This window comes from Littorina saxatilis, linkage group LG11, assembly GCF_037325665.1.
Source record: "Littorina saxatilis isolate snail1 linkage group LG11, US_GU_Lsax_2.0, whole genome shotgun sequence".
Classification (NCBI taxonomy): Eukaryota; Metazoa; Mollusca; class Gastropoda; order Littorinimorpha; family Littorinidae; genus Littorina; species Littorina saxatilis.
In genome coordinates, this window is record NC_090255.1 from 5,987,359 (window position 1) to 6,009,814 (window position 22,456).

General features: G+C 44.9%; 1 protein-coding gene across 2 annotated transcripts in view; it reads left to right on the top strand.

Annotated features, from left to right (window-relative positions):
• The first annotated feature begins 13,512 nt into the window (after positions 1 to 13,512).
• LOC138979609 (uncharacterized) overlaps positions 13,513 to 22,456 on the top strand; it is a 42,587-nt gene continuing 33,643 nt past the window's right edge. The window contains exon 1 of one of the 2 annotated variants that reach the window (XM_070352320.1): positions 13,513 to 14,623. The gene's annotated coding sequence lies outside the window, so the exon portion shown is untranslated. The remainder of the gene's footprint in view (positions 14,624 to 22,456) is intronic. The other variant, XM_070352319.1, reaches the window with a different exon arrangement.

Consider the following 22,456-nt stretch of genomic DNA (forward strand, 5'->3'; position numbering starts at 1 on the left):
TGATTTTATTGATTGGTGTCAGCGAGTCCTTGGCGAATGTCTGCCGGCTCTGTGTCAGTGTCGTCTCTGAGTCAGTGCTTGTGCTGTGTGTTCAAACAAACACCTTGTGATCGCCTCACGAGAAGACTCCCTCGCGTTTGCCTGCCTGGATGGGGTGTTTTTTTCTTTCTCTGAAGAGATATTTCTATAAGTATTTGTGAATGTTCATTCCATAAGCTCGTTGTAAGATTTCATTTGAGAAAAGACTCCTCCTGTTCAGTTGCTCAGTTATAGTTGCATAGTTATGCTTACATTGATTGATTGATTGATTGTTGTTGCTTGTTGGGTCCAGCGGACCATATAGGCCAAATCAGGACCCCCATATGCTTACATTAAGTTTGAAAGAAGATGCCTTACAGTCTGATGCTTTGTGGTCAGATATTTACTTCTTTAAATGCCTGTCGATACTTGTTCCAGCGGAATACCCTCTGTAACCTCTTAACAAGGTCCAAAATGCCTTCACAAACTACGAATTATCCACTCTTTGGCCCACAATCTGATCTACTCGATCGCACAATTATGATCTGTGACCCCAAATATAATTTATGCATTCTCATTCTGACCCAAACTGACGACTTCATATTGTCTGACCAAAAGGCAGGTTCATGCTGTCCGGGAAAGTAGCTGACCAAAAATATCAGTCTGGGTTTTATTTGATCCAAAAGACTTTTTATGTATACGCTGTGGGTGTCTTTGTTTTTCTGTTGCGCTATACAGAGTAAAACCTATACATCCACAAACAAAACGCATAAAGACAGACATGAGAGCAGACAACAATGAGGTCGAGAAACCCTGCCAAAGTTTCTGGGTCAGACAATGATGAACACCGCAGGTCAGCAAAGATCAATGCACGTGCAGCGTATTTAGTGTGAGAGGCATACTGTCACCTAGACTACAAGCCGTCAGTCATTGCATAGTGTGAGTGTCATTGCAGCTCCATCGTCAGGTACCTGAAGCTGTACAGGCCGTGTGTCACAGAGGGGAGTGGGAATCGAAGGACTTTATTTGACTGAGGCTTACCGGTGTCACAGCTTGGAAGGAGAGAGAGAGAGAGAGAGAGAGAGAGAGAGAGAGAGAGAGAGAGCGAGGGAGGGAGAGAGAGAAAGAGAGAGAGAAAGAGAGAGCGAGAGAGAGAGAGAGAGCGATGGAGAGAGAGAGAGAAAAAAATGAGAGAGACAGCAAGAAAGCGAGAGAGAGGGTTAGTGTGAGAGAGAGAATGTGAGAGACAGCAAGAAAGAGAGAGAAAGAGAGAGAGAGAGGGAGAGACAGCAAGAAAGCGAGAGAGAGAGAGAGAGAAAGTGAGAGAGACAGCGAGAAAGCGAGAGAGAGAGAGAGAAAGTGAGAAAAGTGAGAGAGAAAGCGAGAGAGAGAGAGAGAGGGTTAGTGTGAGAGAGAGAATGTGAGAGAAAGTGAGAGAGACAGCAAGAAAGCGAGAGCGGGAGAGCGTGGGACATATTCGACGTGCTGGTCTCATGTAGGTCCTTGATGTCAATAATTCTACAGAGCCTAGATATGTGTACAGTCCCGGGCAAATGTTTCTTCAGGGTTTTCAGGCACATTCAGTTCGGGCTGTATGTACCCACAACTCCATAGCCTTATGATCATCGTCGTCGTCGTCTTCGTCATCATCATCATCATCATCATCATCATCATCATCATCATCATCTCCCCATGATCAAGATATTTCATCGTCTTCGTCCTCCTCCTCTTATTCTTGCCAATCAGTCGATACTATACTCTCTGATGCCTCTGATGAAAGGACAACCCTTGGTACCAGCTCAAAGTGTTCCTACAGTGCAGGTGGCCTCTCGTAGCAGGTATACTCAGTTTATTGTCAATTCCAAGTGCTGTTCAAATGGTAGACTTTCAACCAATTGTCAACCAACTTGAGGCTGTTCATTGTCACTTCGGAGTCGCTGAGACCAAGTCGGCAAAAAGTCTGCCATGGGAACGGTCGCGACGATTTAGTTCCGATTTAGTACCGACTTTGAAATCCGAGCAGTTGAGCACTGTGCAACTCCGCAGCGATTCAGTTACACGCGACTTGGAACAGACGTTACTTACTCAGACAGACTGAGCGGACGGGATCCACCCTTCGTAGTTTTTAACAACCTCACTGGAAAGACACCATGTCACAAGTTGAGACGCAAAAACATCAGATCAGTTCAGCCTGAAGCTGACATGTGCGTAAGAGGGGGGGGGGGGGATGGGAGATGAGTGTTCATTTACACTGCGAAGTAAAAGAATGCAGAGCTCCGCTCCCAACCCGGCTTCATGACCACTGCTAGCTTGTTTTGGAACTGGACTGGATGGACCAAAGATATTCCAGACAGCGCTATCTTTGACTGACTGGACTCCAAGACTACCGCCAAGACATTCTGTGCCACAACCACAATACCATGTGCCGCTGCTGCTAAGCATGCGGAGGTTTTGCAGCAGCACCACTCGGCTCCCAGATCTCCCTCCCACTCCCCCCCCCCCCCCCCATGGGCCCCACCACCATAACCCGCCACCACCGCCGCTCCGCCTACCCAGTCGACATCTCCGTCCTTAGCACCGACATCCTTCTTCGGGCCAGAAGGGAACTGAATAGACACCTATGTGACCAGCGCATTCTCGCTTCTCACAGCCTCGTCTGAAGAGCAACTCAGTGTGAGGTTGATTCTGCGCACTGGTCCGTAGGGTCTGTGGAGTTCCTGTCGTGAATCCCTTCAGGTGGTGACAGAGACACAGAAAATCGATCAGCCGCGTGTGCTTGTCGTTGTCACGTGGGGTATCTGTGAGGTCACGTGTTGCGGAAGGCTCGGCGATGAAGGTCACATGATCCGCCAGAGACATGGAGTACGTTGCTGGAAGGAGAAAGAGGGGGTATAATCGGGTTAGAAAGGGGGAGGGGCCCGTGTAAAGGGGAGCATGTTCAATCCATACATACCCTTTTCAACAGACATTCTAAGCACATTAACTTCATGTATGTATTCTGATGTGTCTGAAAACACATCCGCGCGGAGGGGTTTCGCAGCCAGCGCAGTGAAGATAAAGAGGGAACATTTTCTCGGCTCGCGCCGCAGCAAGCAGGATGTCTCTAGACAGATTGGTACTAATTGACGAGCCGCACCAGCGGGTCGTCTTATTGCCTCGGGTAAGTAGCTTGCACAAGGAGAAATTTTTGTTCATGGGCGATTTCTGTGACGTATGTACCACGTGACATGAAGTCGCCGTTTAGTTTCGAGGTTCAACAAAAATATCATAGGTCGTACTGTGAAGGGTCAACCGCAACAACCTCAAACCATTCGTTCTTATCAGTATTTGAGTGACTTATATACCCGACATTTTTATTTCTTATTTTTAGCACAGGTGTAGGAAAAAATCATGAACCAAAATGTTATTTATTCTTTAATTTAACATTTGTTTTACAAATGTGACCATGGTCTTTCAAACATACAGTGACATTAAACATTGTTATGTTAAAAAAAAGAAAAAAAGAAAAAAAGCTTTTGTACACAAAGCAGAAAATACATTGTACATTTTACCTACAGGCCAAACAGTGTCCGTGGCGGCAAAGGACCTATATTTTTAGATCAGTCACTGTGGCAAGTTGTCAAGAACACAGGCGCTTGCATTCGGATGTGTCCACTGATAGTAGGTTTGGTTGTGATCAATCAGAATGATGAGGAATAAAAATGTATGGCAGTTTGTTATGATGACATGTAATTCACATATGCTGAAATGTAATATTATACATGATATAATATTATTATGGCTGTTGCCATGACCATGAACCCCAAGAAAGGTTTAATGTTATGTAAAATCATAATACCAAAATCAAGCACCTATTAATCTGGTCTACGGTCTGTGTGTGTCTCTGCTCTTTCTCTTGGCACACAGCCACAGGTCAAAGCAGAGGTTAACTTGAGTGCACCTAGCAGGAGGGGGGGTGATTTCTATTAGGGCCTTTTACAGCTATTTCTGCTTTGTTGTTGGAAACCGAAACCGTCTCAGTGTAACGCTTACATGGCCTCATAGATATCAGTCAACTCTCTCTCCACCCACCCCCCCCCCCCCACCCCCCCCCCCCCGCCCCCGCCCGCGACACCTCAACGCATTCAGCGTAACGGCTTGTACGGCGTGTTACTTCAACATAAATAATAATAATAATAATAACTTCAACAAGTATTTTTTTGGAAAAAAATTAACCTTAACAAGGCCTCAACACAACAGCGCTTCCTGGAATTGCATGGCTGTTACCAGGAAATGTACTGGGTCAAAGGTCCGCCTGACTCGAAAATTTACTGGGGGAAAGACAGTGACTGCAAAAAAAATCGTGTACTTCATGATTGGTACAATGGCCAACACAAATGTTATCGGATCAAGTCTACTTCCATTCTTTAGATGGTATATGTTTTTTTCAAATCCAGCGCGCTACCAACTGAGCTATATCCCCATCACTGCATCACTGCAGAGCGCCAAGAACTGTACCCACGGAATATGCGCGATATAAGCCTCATTGATTGATTGATTTTTTTCAATTTTACATGTTATGAGTAAAGCGTTTTTTCCAACTTCTCTTTTTCTTCCTCAAATCTTCCGATGGATCGCTCTGGCCAGAACAATATATGGTTACTTGAACACATTTTTCCATGCATTCCAAGATTCTCATGTTTTGTAGATTTTGTCGGTGTTGCATACTTTGCCCAGTTTGTTTCACAATGTGAACATTATTTTACATAGGATTTTCCAAAATGTGCTGAAAACTTTCAGTCTTAACTTCTTACTTTTCTCTTTCCAATGTTTGACAGTCTTTGCTGCTTGCTGGACATTAAACAATGCTTGACATGATTTTTTTGGTCTGTACTTTTTCATAATTTACAGTTCATTTCTATGGACTTTTTGATCATTTCAGGGGTGGGCATTTTCTTTTCAGAGGATTTCCTCCTTTTTTTGGATTCTGAAATCGTTTTGGGGGGGGGGCGTTTTTGGACAATTTTCTTACAATTTTCTTTGTTTTTAAGGCCAATTTTGAAATTTTCACAAGTTTCCTCTTTTTTCACTTTCAGTAATTCCCAGGCCTGTCATTTACAGTTCATTTCTGTGGCCTTTTTGATAATTGATAGTTAATTTCTGTGGACTTTTTGATAATTTACAGTTCATTTCTATGCATTTTTTGCTGCTTTAAACTCCACCGTGATCACTTTTTTTATTTCCTACTGTTTGCAATATTTGATCTCTTAAGTATGTATGGTAGAGGTTTGCCGTACTTATTACTTACCATGAGCATGTAGAAGGTTAAACACTGAGAGAGTGTTGTCTTTTTGTGGTGTTACAGCCTTTGACTTCACAGTTTGTATATTTGCTTTCAAAAGTGTGATTTTTTTCAACTGCACATTATATTTGACATTTTATGAGTTAAACTTAAAGTCGTTCTTTCCAACTTCTCTTTTTTTCCCTCAAATCTTCTGATGGATCGCTCTGGCCAGGACAATATATGGTTACTTGAACACATTTTCCCATGCATTACAACATTCTGATGTTTTGTAGCTTTTGTTGGTGTTGCATACTTTGTCCACCACAATTTGACCATTATTTACGTACAATTCTACAGTGTGGATAGTATTTGGCAATTTATGCCTGTTTCATATGTATATTTATTTTCCTAAATATACAGTTTTCTTGCATTCATTTTATTCTGTTTTTTTAAACTGGTTTCCAAAAATAGAGGATATTACCTCAACGTTTCCATTTCCAGTGTCGATGATCACATTTTTTACCACAATTCTATGCAAACGCCACTCTGCATGACTAAGCACTCACTTTAGTATTATAATATTGTATCTATTTTGTTACATCTAGTCAGCATTTGTTAACCTTGACGACAGATATCATTGTAGGTAATATCAATACAATGTCCTATATTGATGCTATATTATTTGTATGCCAGTGTCTTTGGGTATTTATGGCAACACCTACCGAAAGCTACGAAGTAAGCTTACATTTTTTGTTGGAGTGAAACTGTAAATCTCTTTCATAAACCATTTTGCCATTTACAACAGGCAATGTCATATATTGGTGCTACATTACTAGCATTTAAATGTGTATTCATGGCAACAGCATTTTGCCATTTACAACAGTTTCACTAACACTGTATTTTTTCTTGCTTTATTATTTTGTGACTCAGTGATAATTTTAAATAAAGTTATTTGCATCATACACTTTGATTTCATTCATTTCTATTTATAACTACTTTTACTACTTTCCCTTCTACACTGTGACATGCCACTGTATCACGCTCATTCAGACCAAAAACAATACCATTCCTACCTGTTGCAACGTCTATCCCTCGCTCTGTCTTTTGGTTCCTTGCTTGATCGATCGGTTTCTTGGTGGAAAACATATTTCTGTCACCAATACCAGTATTATTGCATCACTTCCATAAAGGTACAGTAGACTTCTTCCTTTCTGTTAAGCCAATAGGTCTTATTAATTATTGAGCTCTTATTCATTATTGCATTACTTTCACAACAATCTTCTTCCTTGATATTGCGATAGTTGTTATCTCCCATTTATGTACAAACGCCGAAAAGACAATTTAACAGGACACATCAACACTATTATTTTGTTTAAATGTACCAACAGCTGTAGAACTCCCTGTTTCTTTGATATTGTCAATGTTTCGGCTCGTGTTGATCCTGGGATCAACTGAATTTCTTGTTATGTTCCTATGATGCGGTTTAGCCTGAAACAGCAGCCTCACCACACACAGATGCTTTTTTTCCCGTGTTTTAATAATATATATGTGTCAACAGACGTTGACAAAAGACGAATCCCGGAACCGGCTGAACTCTGTCGGGTTTGTGTGTGCTGTGAAAGAGTGAAAGAGTTTTGGACTTAAAGAAATACAGCTTTAAAAAAAAACAAGAAATTCCTACGAGGTAGGAAAAACACCCCCGTCAAAGGGAAATAACCTTCTCAGTTGGTGGCAGTGACTGAGTGAGAATGGTTATTTCCCTTTGACAATTAAGATGTTCCTGTATAAGTCCTTGTATAATTTTAATCCACCAATAACTCCCCAACCGTGTGTTTGACTGGTCCCAATTTTTGTAAGGACCGCCTCAGGAATGTATAGAACCTGTTCACCAAGTTTGGTGACGATCGGTCCGTTCATTCTTGAGATCTATATGCGAACACAAACAAACAAACAAACAAACACATCGAGCGAAACCTATACACACCCCTATACCGGGGGTGTAAAAATCAGGTTAAAGGACTAACAATGTAATAATATAGAGTAAAAGACGGGAGCAGCCGCTCCTCTTTGTAGAACGAAATAGAGACACGACCAGTAACTGTTCTGCCCAAGGTGCACTGACTTGACTGTACTCGTACGGAGCGGGACAACATACAGCCGGGTTCCTTCATCTTATTCAGGACAGACTTTCCCACCAGTAGCGCGGGTCAGGAATATTCGTTCTTGCTGGGTCTTCCCTTGGGCTTGAGCCACATTGGTATTTCTTTCAGTCGCGGTGGGATCTAATAGCCACTGAGTTGTACATAGAGCTCGGCGCGTTGTAGCCAGCTGCTTGAACGTAGAGCGTTTACACCCAGTGTCTGACCTCACGGTCTGAAAACACCTCCACGTGGAGGGGTTTTGCTGCCCGCCCAGTGAAGATAAAGAGGGAAAATTTGCTCTGCTCGCGCGGCAGCAAGCACAGCAAGCAGGATGTCTCTGAACTGTATACCAGTGACCACGACTCCAGTGCGCTCTGTGGAGTAACGTTTTAGCTTCAAAGGCTTAAAAAAATACCTCTCTTGGCCCGCCTTCTGGTGAAATGAGAGGAACTTAAAAATAACAACGACATAGCAAATAATAAATAAATAAACAAATGAAAATAAAACAACAGATAAAGAAAATCAGTCACGTACACACAATATCATACAAAACGTGTTATGCACCATGATTAAATATCATAGCACGCTCGTTATTCTCAAAATACTCCGTGTGCTCCCTGAAAACAACCCCCCCCCCCCCACCCACCCCAAACACACACCGGCGACGTCTGAGTGGATCGCTGCCGTGTTGCAGGTGACAAAAAGATCGTCAACCCCACACCAACCGTACCATGTTGTAGCCTGTGTCAGCGTACCAGGTGCACTCAGCCGTGAGCCAGTATGTCTCGTCTGACTCCGCCAGTCATGCGTGACTGACTCTGAAGTGTCAGACTGTGATCTCTGTCTGCTAACTCGGGATACCTTCTATGCATGTCTGTCGTTTGTTTGTTTGTTTGTTTGTTTGTTTGCTTAACGCCCAGCCGACCACGAAGGGCCATATCAGGGCGGTGCTGCTTTGACATATAACGTGCGCCACACACAAGACAGAAGTCGCAGCACAGGCTTCATGTCTCACCCAGTCACATTATTCTGACACCGGACCAACCAGTCCTAGCACTAACCCCATAATGCCAGACGCCAGGCCGAGCAGCCACTAGATTGCCAATTTTAAAGTCTTAGGTATGACCCGGCCGGGGTTCGAACCCACGACCTCCCGATCACGGGGCGGACGCCTTACCACTAGGCCAACCGTGCCGGTCATGTCTGTCGTTAGTTCCGCGTCGTCCTTGATGTTCAGAAATCGATTTGAGGACCTTTGTCGAGACACTATGTCTTCTGACTCCGTCAGTCTTGCGTTATTGCCTTTGCAGTGTCAGACTGTGATCTCTTTCTGTTGACACCGTCTGTGCATGTCTGTCGTTAGTTCGTCGGGCTTGATGATCAGAAATCGATTTCAGGACCTTTGTCGAAAAGAGGACCTGGCAGAGCTTTCTGTGAGTCAGCGTTGCTCTCAAAGAATCTTAGAGGAATAGAGTCGCTTGTTCATTTCAATGCTTGCGTTGTTCTCTCAGGTGCCAGGAGACTGGTTCCGTATAACTCAGTCTCTCTTACTCCATTACTTCTTCTTCTTCTGCGTTCGTGGGCTGAAACTCCCACGTACACTCGTGGTTTTTTTTTGCACGAGTGGAATTTTACGTGTATGACCGTTTTTTACCCCGCCATTTAGGCAGCCATACGCCGTTTTCGGAGGAAGCATGCTGGGTATTTTCGTGTTTCTATAACCCACCGAACTCTGACATGGATTACAGGATCTTTTTCGTGCGCACTTGGTCTTGTGCTTGCGTGTACACACGGGGGTGTTCGGACACCGAGGAGAGTCTGCACACAAAGTTGACTCTGAGAAATAAATCTCTCGCCGAACGTGGGGACGAACTCACGCTGACAGCGGCCAACTCAACTGGATACAAATCCAGCGCGCTACCGACTGAGCTACATCCCCGCCCCTCTCCATTACACATGTCGTATGCATTTAGAGCGCTTACTGGCCTTTGTTTGTTATCCCGGGAATGGCCAGACAGACAGACATCGTCCACAAAAAGTTATACACTGTTTAACTTTAAACGTATAAGCAAACATACGTTTGTGCAAATGTTAACGTTGCCCAAAGTGATGTCAGAATAAATTATTGAAAGGCAAACTTGCCTGTAACAAAGAATTACTAGAAAAGTAACTTCACGTGCAAAATGAAACCCGATTTAACATTCAATTTAGAATTGTAATGATTCATCAGAAATGTAGTTTTGTTCATCTACACACACACACACACACACACACACACGCACACACACACACACGCGCACACACACACACACACACGCACACGCACGCACACACACACACGCACACACACGCACACACACGACACACACACACACACACACACGCACGCACACACACACACACACACACACACACACACACACACACACACACACACACACACACACACACGCACACACAACTGACACTGGATTCAGGTGTTTGGCTTGACTGGGCTTTGTCCCAGGTTCTTTCGTTTCTTCTTCTTCTTCTTCTTCTGCGTTCGTGGGCTCAAACTCCCATGTACACTCTGGGTTGGGGGTTTTTGCACGAGAGGAGTTTTACGTTTTAACACGCTGCTTTCGGGGGAATTCTTTTGTTTTATCTTTGATCTGTCACACCTGCAAATGAGTCGACTCCACTGCGGCCTAGCTGCATGCCTCGTGTGCCTGTTGTTCTCGGACAAGCTAGTCGACTCCACTGCTGCCTAGCTGCATGCCTCGTGTGCCTGTTGTTCTCGGACAAGCTAGTCGACTCCACTGCTGCCTAGCTGCATGCCTCGTGTGCCTGTTGTTCTCGGACAAGCTAGTCGACTAAAACTACAGTATCGACAATACAGGACGTGACGATCTTGATAAGAGATTACACTATCAACAAGGGCGATTCGGTCACTCTGACCCACGCGAAGATACTCATTCGCCTTCGATTTGCCAATGTCAAGGACATCAACCCTCCAAACGTATTAATTGGTAGGATTGGAGTATCTTGTTTAAAGGTAACACGTATCTCTTGAAGATCTCCGTTAGACACCTCGTTCAAAGAGTTCTTCAAACCTTGCTACGCTGCCTAAATGGCGGGGTTAACAGTCATACGTAAAAACCCACTCGTGCAAAAACATGAGTGAACGTGGGAGTTTCAGCCCATGAACAAACAAAAAAAAGAAGAAAAAACCTTGCTACAATGATCTGAGTGTGTAAACATAAGTTTCTGTTGTAGGCAGGAATTTTCCACCATGTTGAATGGCTTCGTGTGAGATATAAATATATATGAGCCAGACCTCAGTCTAAACGAAGAAAGGTTAATGTCAACCAACAGTTTGTCGTTGTGTTACAAGGAACTATATACACGTATGCATATCAACTTCCTGGTGTCATTTCTTCGCCAAATCATTTTCTGAGAATATAAAGTTGTGTGCGCACACCTTAGTTGAAAGAGCACTACAGTGATTAGTTGGTTGCTTAGCAATTTAGCTCCGGGGAGTAAAAGAACGTAAATAACGTAATAGTGGCAGTGCTGAAGTCATGTTCGACGAGTCAGTTGTTTTCTTGCCACTTTAAGTTGTACCTCCTGACTTTCGAGTAGTTGGAACAGGTTTCAGAATTAAAACTAATCAACTGAACTAAAGAAGGCCGGATGTCTGGTTAAAAACCAGTCCAGATAGATAGTACTGGCTGGAGAATCGGCTTTCTCAGTGTTTCTTTGGCAGTTGACGAAAAGTGTTTCTTCTTCTTCTTCTTCGTTCATGGGCTGAAACTCCCACGTTCACTCATGTTTTTGCATGAGTGGGTATTTACGTGTGTGATCGTTTTTACCCAGCCATTCAGGCAGCATACGCCGATTTTGGGGGAAGCATGCTGGGTATTTTCGTGTTTCTATAACCCACCGTACTCTGACATGGATTACAGAATCTGTTCCGTGCGCACTTGGTCTTGTGCTTGCGTGTACACACTAAGGGGGTTAAGTCACTAGCAGGTCTGCACATAAGTTGATCTCTACCCTTAACGTGACCCACCAGGCGGCCGCAGCCGGGATTCGAACTCACGACCTTCCGATTAAGAGGCCGACGTCTTACCACCCCGCCACTGCGCCCGTCGAAAAGTGTTTCAACCTGCCCCAAACTCACACACACACACGACTCACTCTTGATGTTCTGGCCAAAGATATGTAGTGATAAAACGAGATCGGTCTGAAGACCTGACAGCCGAAGCCTTCGCAATCTTCACGGAATGGATCTACAGACCTCGCCCCCCCCCCCCCCCTCCCCTACACACACCTTCCTCTCTGCCACGAGAGAACTCCATTTCACCTGGCAATAGACCTAATAATTATAAGACAAAAATCCTCGAGGCTGTTCACACACACACACACACACATACAGTACACACCGTATACACGCACACACGCACACACACACACGCACGCACGCACGTACGCACGCACGCACGCACACACACACACCAAAAAGGCCCAAAGGAAGGTCAGTTATTTGAACAATTAATTATAGACAAAACAAAAGTCACTATTACGTCTACCGAGTAGTCTTTAAAATGGACGGAAAAAATTGATAAAAATTTAAAATGGACTTAGCTCTGTTATGGTGTAGCTTTCCTGATCTCAAGATGTCTACCTATGCTTTTCCGAACATAGAACGCAACAACGAAGAGGCTTTATTCAAAGGAAGCATAAAACGGCAGGGTCTATAATTATGCACCGTGAAGTTGTCCTGAATGGTGAGCACAAAATAGATGCAAATTTAGTTTTTCCAAGCAAATCCGAGCTTCTTCGTTTAGACATTTCTATTAATTCATTGTTTTGAGATTAGGCACTCCAGAACATACGAAGATATGACAAGGGGATGTTATTTTCTGGAGTTTCTGTAGCAAAAATAAGGGAGGGGAAGAATTGTGGCCACGGATCGAGCCAGAGTATTCTGCCAAGTGCAGAACGGGGCATAGGGGGTGGTGGGGGTTCTGAAAGAAGGGGAATAGCTGGGGGCAGTCGTGCTTGTCGGGTGTCCGTCTTGATTTTTTGATTTTTTTTTTTGTTGTGCGGACCAGGAACACGCGTTTATCCTGAAACGTTCCAAACAGTGCATTGCTCTACCAGCTTCTTCTTGCTCCTGCAGTGCGGCAAGGGAAACTGACACGGTGATGACGTCAGCATGATCAATACTCATATATAACGGCTGATTGCAGAGACCACAGTCATAGACCTGTGGTCGTAATCAAATAGATACTAATTAACCAATACAGGACAGGTGAACTAATGTTTAGATCTTAATAGGAAAACCTACGTGTGGGAAGCCGAGCGCGGCTGATTTTAAGGAATAATATCTGAAGACCTCAAGAGTGAATGAAGCCATTGCTACCAGTTCTGTGAGACTATGTTTGATGCACACAGTGGAGATAAAAATAATGTTATCTGAGGTTGAGAAGCTTCAGAAACAGGTCGTTGGTGTAAAACTGATCACTGAGATCGTAGTACGTCTCTTTATGTGCATTTTTGCATGCTAAATACGAATTCGGTTACATCGAAAACAAGACCTGTCATAGTTCCACTGCATAGCAGTTCTAGTCCAAACAGCTACAAACGACAGGCAAAGGAAAAGAAAAACCCAAAGAACCAAAGGAAGCCGTGGCCAAAAATCTCTTCAGCCTGAGATCAATGCCGCTACCTCGCCTGCCCAACCTCTTCAGGGGCTATCAAGAACACCAGCACCCTCGGCGGATTGTACTGACTTCAAATGCTGCCAGGCACCAGACCCCTCTCTCGGCTGTGAACCGTTCTCCTCAACCTCCCGTCTCTCAACTCCCCCCCCCCCCCCCCCCCCTACTTCTCTGCTCCGCTCCCTGGGGCCTCGTGACTCGACTAGCAGGAGCTGCTGCGGCGAGCCCGAAATAGTCTCTCCACGCCGACTTGCCAGATCAACCATTTAGCCCTGCTTGTCGGTTTCTCAGGCCGAAGTACAGCCTATACATCCGCGTCAGTTCCTACGCTCTTGAACCAGCGGGGCTTTTTGTGTGTCACAGTGAGTGTAGCAAGGACAGGTTTTCCAAAGCTTGCATAGTAGTATAGACCTTCTATTGCTGAAAGCCACCTTCTATTGCTGACAGCCTTGGCACTGTCACCTCCCGGCGTTATTCTACTGGGTAAGAACGTGTTTGTCAGCATTTGCATGTGTTCTGCAGTTTGCTGAAGTTTTACTACTATACAGTCCCGAAGACGTTGAGAGTCGGTTTTATCCCGAGTCAATACTCCTCTCTTCCCGTCTCTGGCAGGAAGGTAAACGCAGCGAGCTCAGAGTGGAGGCTTTTTGCTGTGACAAGCTGCAGTAAGGTGAAGGAGCGGTGGGAGTGGGGAGATAACCGCGCACTGTCCCAGCCCGTAGTGTCACTCAGACAAGCAACGATCCAAAATGGCGGCCAGCACAAGACGGTGGCGGTGATAGCGCTGCGGCAGCCGCTGTATAGCCTATAGCTTCCCAGTGACGCACTCTCTCGTGCTCCCCACTCCACCCAAGGTCGCCGGCCTCAGTCCCAGCTGAGCTGGCGCGCTGCCGCAACCACGGCTTTGCCACAGGTCATTGTGTTGGAGGGAAGGAAAGGAAGGGAGAGAAGAGAAGGAAGGCGTAGCGTGGCTTGATTCATGTCGGCCGGCCGGGCAGGGCTTGTGTGTTGCGGAGTCTCACGCACAGCTGTCGCTCTCAGCGTGCCTGGCTAGCTGATCGACTGTTCTCCACTCAGCACGGCTGCCAAGCCGCCGCCGAGACCCTGTCGTTGTGCTTTCCGCCTACGTCACAGCGTGCTGGATTCGCAAGCGAGTCAACCCGGACATTCGGTCGCGTTCTTCTTTGTTCGCGCCTGGGTTAGTGACAGACATCGGCATTTCTACAGTATCGTTTTGAAGGCAGGCAGGATTCGTGAAAACGGATTTAGTTCAGTACTGACACAAAAGTTTAAAACGAATGTACGATTATCAGTGTGAGTTCGGAGAAACGAAGAAAGCGAGTGGAGCCGTGTGAACTTTGTCGTCAGGCACGTGCATGTGGTGGTGGACGGGAGAGATATTCATCGCCGCCATCTTGGTTGTTCGAACTGCGCATGACATTGCGTGGTCCAAGTCTTCAAGCTGTTGAACAACCGGAGTGATCAAGACTGAGAAGGTGAGCTTTCTAGTCTACTGTCAGTTGTTGAGAAGTCGAAGTTTTGTGATTAGGTGGAGTCATAAACAGACAGTTGTATGTTTCGAAGAATGAATGCGTTATTGGACAGAGTTTGAGATAACTGTAGGCCCTAAACAATCACGAGCCATCACGTAGTCGCGCACTTGGCACGCACTTGCTGTGTTCATGATGTGAAGTCATGATGGCGGCTTGGCAGGTGGGTGTTCTGTTGTTGTGTTACTGTATAGACCAACAAGAGACTTCTCTTGTGTTGCTGTAAGCGACTGAGTGTCAGTGTGTTGGTCTTCGGTGCATGCACAGCTGAGTAGACGGTCTACACACGAAGGCTCAGCTCGCTTGTTTACTTTCTAGCTAGCGTGCATCGACAGACCAGTGGTGGGATGGGAGAGCTAATTGATAGTGCTTTTGGAGGCTGGTTTGTCTGATGGGTCATTAGAAAGAAGGGGGAGGGTTGGCAGGGGGGGGGGGGGGGGTCGCTGCGCTTTGATGGATTCTCTCCCTTGAATGTGTACGTTGCGCGTGATATTAATGTTACACTTAGTTGCTGTCGCCTGTTTGTCAGTGTCTTGTCTGGTATTTTGTTGTTATTGCCGTTGACGTTCTTTTAGTCAGGATGTGCTTTTGACACCTTGGGGCATTCGATGACCTATTAGTATTACACTTACAGTTACTGTGCTGGATGAGCGAGACTTTGTCACTCTTTGTGTGTTAATTTACTGTTATGTATGCTTCAGTGTTTCCTTCAACAAGTCTTTGTATAAATGTTAGTGAAATGTGTTGTATAATGTTAGTGAAATGTTTTTAAAATTTAACACTTTGTTGGAGTACCAACAGTTGTAAATGATATATGATAGATAAATTTACATTTCTTGATTTTGCTGACAATGTATAATAAGAAAAAGATGTGTACTAATAAGTCTAATTGCAAGAAAAAAGATGACTTTTATTGATAGTAATAATATATATATTTATATGAAAAAGACCTACATTATATTTATAACTACCCCTTCAGGGGCGGATCAGTTGCTTTGAAAGGGGGGGTGCACTGACTTTGAATCGCAAGTGAATGTGATGGGCGCAAAGCGCCCGAATTTGCTAGGGGGGTCCGGGGGCATGTTCCCCCGGAAAAAAATTTTGGCCCAAAGAAGCAAAATGGTGCCATCTGGTGACATTTGAACTTATAAATAGTCATAGAATCAGTTTTCCAATTTTTTTAAATTTTTTTTATTTTTGCTGGAAGGGGGTGCACCTGCACCCTGTGCACCCCCCGCCTCGTCCACCCCTGCCCTTTGAGATTAGCTTGTGTATGTTACTTGTATTGTACTGCTTCTTCTTTTTAGTTTGTGGCCAGAACCTCCCACGGTTGTTACGTGTATGTCCGTTCTAACCCCGTCATTTAGGCAACCGTACTCCACTTTTGGAGGAAGCATGCTTGGTATTTTCGTGTTTCTGTATTTTACTGAGCTGATAATGATATTTAGCTATATTAACTATTGTTTACTTTGTAGACCTGAGAGTGAATTTGATGAGATTAATGATTTTGCTGTTCAGAGCGATTGGGTTTGTCTTTAAATAGGCCAGTTAAAACAACTCAAAGAACTTATTGTGATACTGTGGCTCAGGTTGGCTATCTCAAATTTGCTAAATTGTGCAGTTAAAACTTCCTTATAGATCAATCATTGTAGTTCCCGGTCTCGATCTTTACTGGTCATCAACGCATACAAATTACAATATTTTATGTAGCATGGAAATTTGGGCCTCTACTCTGGAACGCCGAAGAAGAAGAAGGGCCTCTACATATTTGCAGTCCAGGTCCAACTGACCTATTGTCCTCTTCGTCTACGAACAACACTGAGATACATATGAATCTTAGTAAAAGTTGTCAGCTTTGTTGATAAAAAAAATAATGGTATATGTATCATTAATATTATTATAGTTTTACACAGTTTCAAAAACTTTACATTCCAAATTGATAATACTGCAAGAGTAACAAACTGGTTGCATTTAAGTTTATATGTTTTAAACCTTGCCACTCCATTGCAAATAGGATAAAATAAAGGAAATGTATTGTTATAGTGTGCTTCAGAGTACAGTTCATACATATTAATTAATCACCATCTTCCGGTTGGATGTTTTTAAAGCGTATCTTTTTTGTCCTCGTCGGCAGTGCTCTCCCCGTATTAGCATGATAATGTTTTGCCGTGTTAAATAGGTTTTTTTTTCTTTGTAAAAATGAATGTGACTTGGGATTAGACAGGCGCAGTGGCGTGGTGGTAAGACATCGGCCTCCTAATCGGGAGGTCATGAGTTCGAATCCCGGTCACTTTCGCCTGGTGGGTTAAGAGTGGAGATTTTTCCGATCTCCCAGGTCAACTTATGTGCAGACCTGCTAGTGACTTAACCCCCTTCGTGTGTACACGCAAGCACAAGACCAGGTGCGCACGGAAAAGATCCTGTAATCCATGTCGGAGTTCGGTGGGTTATGGAAGCACGAAAATACCCAGCATGCTTACTCAACGAAAGCGGAGTGAAGCTGACTATGCTCTCAGAGCATAGTGTGGGGAACCCAAATGGGCAAACAAGCTCACACGTAACCTGAAAATTCTGGAACGCTGAAGAAAAATAAGAAGACTTGGGATTTATTCCCCCGAAAGTGGCGTATGGCTTCCAAAATAGTGGGGTGAAATCGGTCATACACATAAAACAACTCGTGCAAAAAGATGAGTGTACGTGGGAGTTTCAACCATGAACGCAGAAGAAGAAAAAGACTTGGGATTAATAAAGATGCATACTTAATTAAGAATTTAAAACAATTTGTAATTATTTTGTATTAAATGAGCTGCATGAATTCTTATCTTTTGGTTGTTTATGTTACAACTTACATGTTTCATGTTTTGGTATGTTGTTGTGTTATAGTTAAATACATTGATTGTCAGTTGAACTATAATAATTATGACATGTACTGTAGTTTGCCTAAGATAGTGACGTTTAAGATGGTTACGTTCGCTGACATTGCAGACTGTCCCCACATTGTCCCCCCACCCCTCTCTCTGATTTTTCCTGCCCCTACTTCTTATCTAACTGGTCCCCATGCCCTTTGCATTTATCATCTTATGCTGTGCTTGTGACATTGAATCATGATCTAATCTGGTGTGGATGATTTTGAAGCAGGCAGGATTATTGTCTTTCTAGAGTTAAAATACCCCAAACTTTAGAAGCCTCTGTCAATGACATCTGGTCGGGCAGCGACTTTTTCACAAGCACTTTTTTTTTCTGAGATCATTTTCCCTTCCCTTTTCCGCGCAGCCAGGCAAGGATTTTTCAATTCCTCTGTGTAGAGGAGGGTCGGTCGTGAGAGACGCAGCCGGCGTGGAATGAATTGAACGGCAGACAGCCACCCTGTGCTCTGCCACCATCACCACCACCAACCGGCTGCCAGCAGTAACAGAACACAAGGGAGTGTTCCAGAACCTCTTTAGTGTTCCTCTGCTGGCAGTGCTACGGCCTGCCCTCTGCGTGTAGCCGTGGTGGTTGTAGACAGTGGCCTCATTGGAGTTGGACTGGCAGACGTAGAAAGAGATGTCTGTGGGTTGGCTTGTCTGAAGAGTTGCGCGGCTTCTGTCTGGAAGCGAGCTAGCAGCCGGGAAGCTACCCCCTTCCCTCACTCAGTCTCTCCCCATCTTCTACCCCTCCTGCCTCTCAGCTGTCTATCCCCGAAGCTTCTTCAACTACGCAGGTTTTGGTTGCTCCGTGTTCTTTGGCTGCTGTTCTCAAAGATATTCTGCAGTGTGGCGGCATATCTTTGCAAGTCGCTCTTCAGCTCAGTCTGACTTGCTTCTGCATCGACTTGTCTTCGCCATCTTGTCTGGCACCACAGCAGACTTTGTTGCCATTCTGATCAGGCGAACGGAGTCTGTGGTTGGTTCCTATACATGTGTACTGATGATGCCGCTCAGATCCAGGAACGAACAGGGTTCAAAAGAATTCGTATTATATACATGAAGCAGACTTTTCTGCTAGGGTGCCAAACTCAGAAACACGCTGGGAAGGGGGGGGGGGGGGGTGGGTGGGAGGGGGGGGGGTGTCTACTCTAAAGCGGGGCTCACACACGGGCGGAGCAAGAGCGGAGCGGAGCAAGGAAATTGTCTCCGCTCTCCACCTGCCCTCTCACACACACGCTCCGATCCTGCTCCGGTAGGGGATTCCCCTATGATATGACATAGTTTCAGGCTCTACTCGCGCTGCCCGTTATTTGACACAGACATCAACACGGTGATCGCTGCACTAAATTCACGTGCAAACTGTAGTGACTCCAATGTGTTGGCAAGTGGTGACCCATTTTGTGGTTATTCGGCAAACTTGCGCGCAAAAGAGCACGGTTTTAAAACACATTATAGTTGAATCGCCGCGCAAGATCTAGATAGGCTTCTTTCGATGCCGAACGATTGTAAAAAAATTGTACAGCCTGATTCCACAGACATTCATGGTACTCCAGTTGCTCGATGAAATCGAACGTCTCTTCATCGGTCATCGGAGGCGCCATGTTTTCGATCAGTTACCTTGGGGGAACAAGGGAAGCAACTCACATATTATTTCCGGAGAAAGTGATGAGTGCGCTGATTGGCTGCACCGGAGCCAAAAAATAGAAACGTGTCCTATTCCTTGCTCCGCACCGCACACACCACTTTCTCCACTCCTGCAACGGAAGTAGCGTCATCTCTCCGCCTGGTGCAGCATACTCCACCCTTGCTCCGCTTGCTCCGCCTGTGTGTAAGCCCCCCTTAAGGGGATATAGGCCTACTTTGGCTGATGGGGTCTATGTCGACCAAAAGAGTGGGATTCCCTGTAGGTGGAGTTCCTGTAGGGGAATCCCACAGGGTGGAGTTTTTCAATAAAACTTGCAAACCATACTGGAATTTCTAAGAAAGATCGGAAAACATCAAATTCTACCGATGTCGCCTAGCGTCACGTGACTATCAGCGAAACGCTACAGGAACTACACCCTGTGGTATTCCCTGGATACAGGGATTCCACCTACAGGAACTCCACCTACATGGAATCCCACTCTTTTGGTCGACATAGACCCCATCAGCCAAACTCGTAAACATGCTGGAGGGGGGCCGGGAGGGAGGTGTCTACCCTAAGGGGACATATTTTGGGTCTAATAGAGTCAATGTTTGCTGCTTGCTATTTGTCGTCCATTTTCCTGACTGCACACAGAGAAAGGATTGGACGTTGGGATTGTATGACAGTATGGCAGGGGCTCACATCCATGAGAGGTGGCATAGGACAAATATCCTGGACAATACAAAAGGGATAGGACATTAATTTTGTCCTGAACAAAAATAAATCAATAGGAAAATTTTTTCTCGGACAAAACACGAAGGCAGGCAACTGTCAACCGGCTTGGAGGATTCACAAAGTTGCGACCCTTGGAAGCTCTTCTCTATAAAAAGCACATAAAGTTTCGTCTGCTTGGAGAGGCACATCGCTTCGCAAAACATCGGTAAAATAGCAAATCAAACTACTGTGAATTGGAAAGTACTGACAATGTCCGGATCAAATGAAAGAATAATCGGACAATAACCAATTTGTGACAAAAACAATTGGACATATGTCCTCTTGCATGAACAATGTCCAGGACATTTGGAAAAAAAATATCCGTGCTGCCTGAAAGCGCTACGCAGGGAGAGGTGGAAGGGGCGGAATCGCTATAGAAAAAAATTCCTCCGAGGTAGGAAAAACAGCCCCGTTGGTCAAAGGGAAATAACCATTCTCACTGCCACCAACTGAGAAGGTTATTTCCCTTTGACCATTAATATGTCCCTCTATAAGTCCTTGTAGAATCTTAATCCACCAATAACTCCCTAACCGTGTGTTTGACTGGTCCCAATTTTTGTAAGGACCGTCTCAGGAATGTATAGAACCTGTTCACCAAGTTTGGTGACGATCGGTCCGTTCATTCTTGAGATCTATATGCGAACACAAACAAACAAACACATCGACCGAAACCTATACACACCCCTATACCGGGGGTGTAACAAACCCACCTCAGGATGCACAGGGGAGGTACCGAGTGTGAGACCGATGTCCTGGCAGACCGCACCACAGGCGGGGAGGGTGTGGGAGACAGACAGAGAGTGCAGTTGAACCCCCCACTTTTAAGACCTCCAAGAATCTGTGAAAATCGGGTCTTAAAAAGGTGTAAATGTACAGAGGTTATGAACAGAAACAAAAGGGAGGGAGTCTTAAAGGGGGAGGGGGGGGGGGGTTACACTGTGTGCGTCTGGTTCTTACTGGCCGAAGAAAACATATTTCTGCAAGGGGGAAGCAAAAGGATGGCGATTGTTCAAGACCAAGAATAAAGTTGACGTGAGTCAGCTGAAATGTACTGACACGTCAGTTTCTGTTTCTCCTATTCTATGTGCAGAGCAGACCTAAAGGGTTATTGCAAACAGCGCACGTTAACGATCCCGTATTCTGCTCAATGCGCAGGTGTCCGCTGGTGAATTGATCAGATTAAAATGTTCGAGTCCGCAAATCTTGTCCTGTCGCATGGCTTGGCATTTCTGAAAGAAAACTCTTCACGGTAGACCTTTTTGGCATCTGAGCAGCTCTCGCGAGATATCTGCGAGACCTGCTCTTTGATATGCTTCGAAAGTCGCAATAAAAACGATCTTCGGCCTTTGCAGCATTCGCGAGATAGCCGACCATTTATCCGAAAGACATGGTCTTTGTTATGCTTCGAAAGTCGCGATAAAAACGATCTTCGGCCTTTGCAGCATTCGCGAGATAGCCGACCATTTATCCGAAAGACATGGTCTTTGTTATGCTTCGAAAGTCGCGATAACAACGATCTTCGGCCGCGCGAGATCAGATAGCCGACCAACATGCTTTGCTATGCTTTAAAATTTGCGAGAGCTCGGAATACCAAATGGGGTCTATTGCACAGCCAGTGTCGTATTTTGTATGGATGTGTGTGCTCACGGCGTTTCCTGTGCGTCCTCGTATTTTACTTTTATAGTGTCGTCCGTTATATTGACTCAACATGAATTTACTGGCATGTCTGGCTTGGGCGAAGACTGAGGACGTTCAATTTAATTTACGATTATCATCAGAGAAGCACTGACGTATACAATGGTTTATGGTGGGTCCAGGTCTGTAATTGTGTGTGTGTGTGTGTGTGTGTGTGCGCGTGCGTGTGTGTGTGTGTGTGTGTGTGTGTGTGTGTGTGTGTGTGTGCCTTGTCTAGTTTAATGTTGAACCTCTCATCTGGCAATTCTATCCTTGTTGCTTTCATCTCATTTCATTTAATTTCTGTCTGAATAATGTCCTCTCAGCTAAAATTCGTGGATGAGAGCTTGAGAGAGTTCAAGTCTTGCAGTGTGGGTTAGATTGTTTGTTTTAACGACTTCTCTGCAGATTTTACTGGTCGGTCTGACCGTCACCTTGCCTTTGACCTGCCCTGTAAAGTCAAACCTCCAAATAACGACCTTGAAAATGTCCAGAAACAATCGGTCGTCAATATGAAGGAGTCTTTATTGGGAATTTGCTGGTCGAGTTTCAACTGCTTGGCCGTTCACTCGTGGTTTCTCTTCTGTTGGTTCTATTCATGGCTTTCTTCTTCTTCTGCGTTTACGGGCTGAAACTCCCCCGTACACTCCTGTTGTTTTGTGTTTTTTTGCTTGACTGTGTTTTTACGTGTATGATCGTTTTCACCCCGCCATTCTGGCAGCCATACGCCGCTTTTGGGGGATGATCAGACTTTAACTTGTATACGATCGTCAACAGTTTCCGTAACACCAAGAGGAT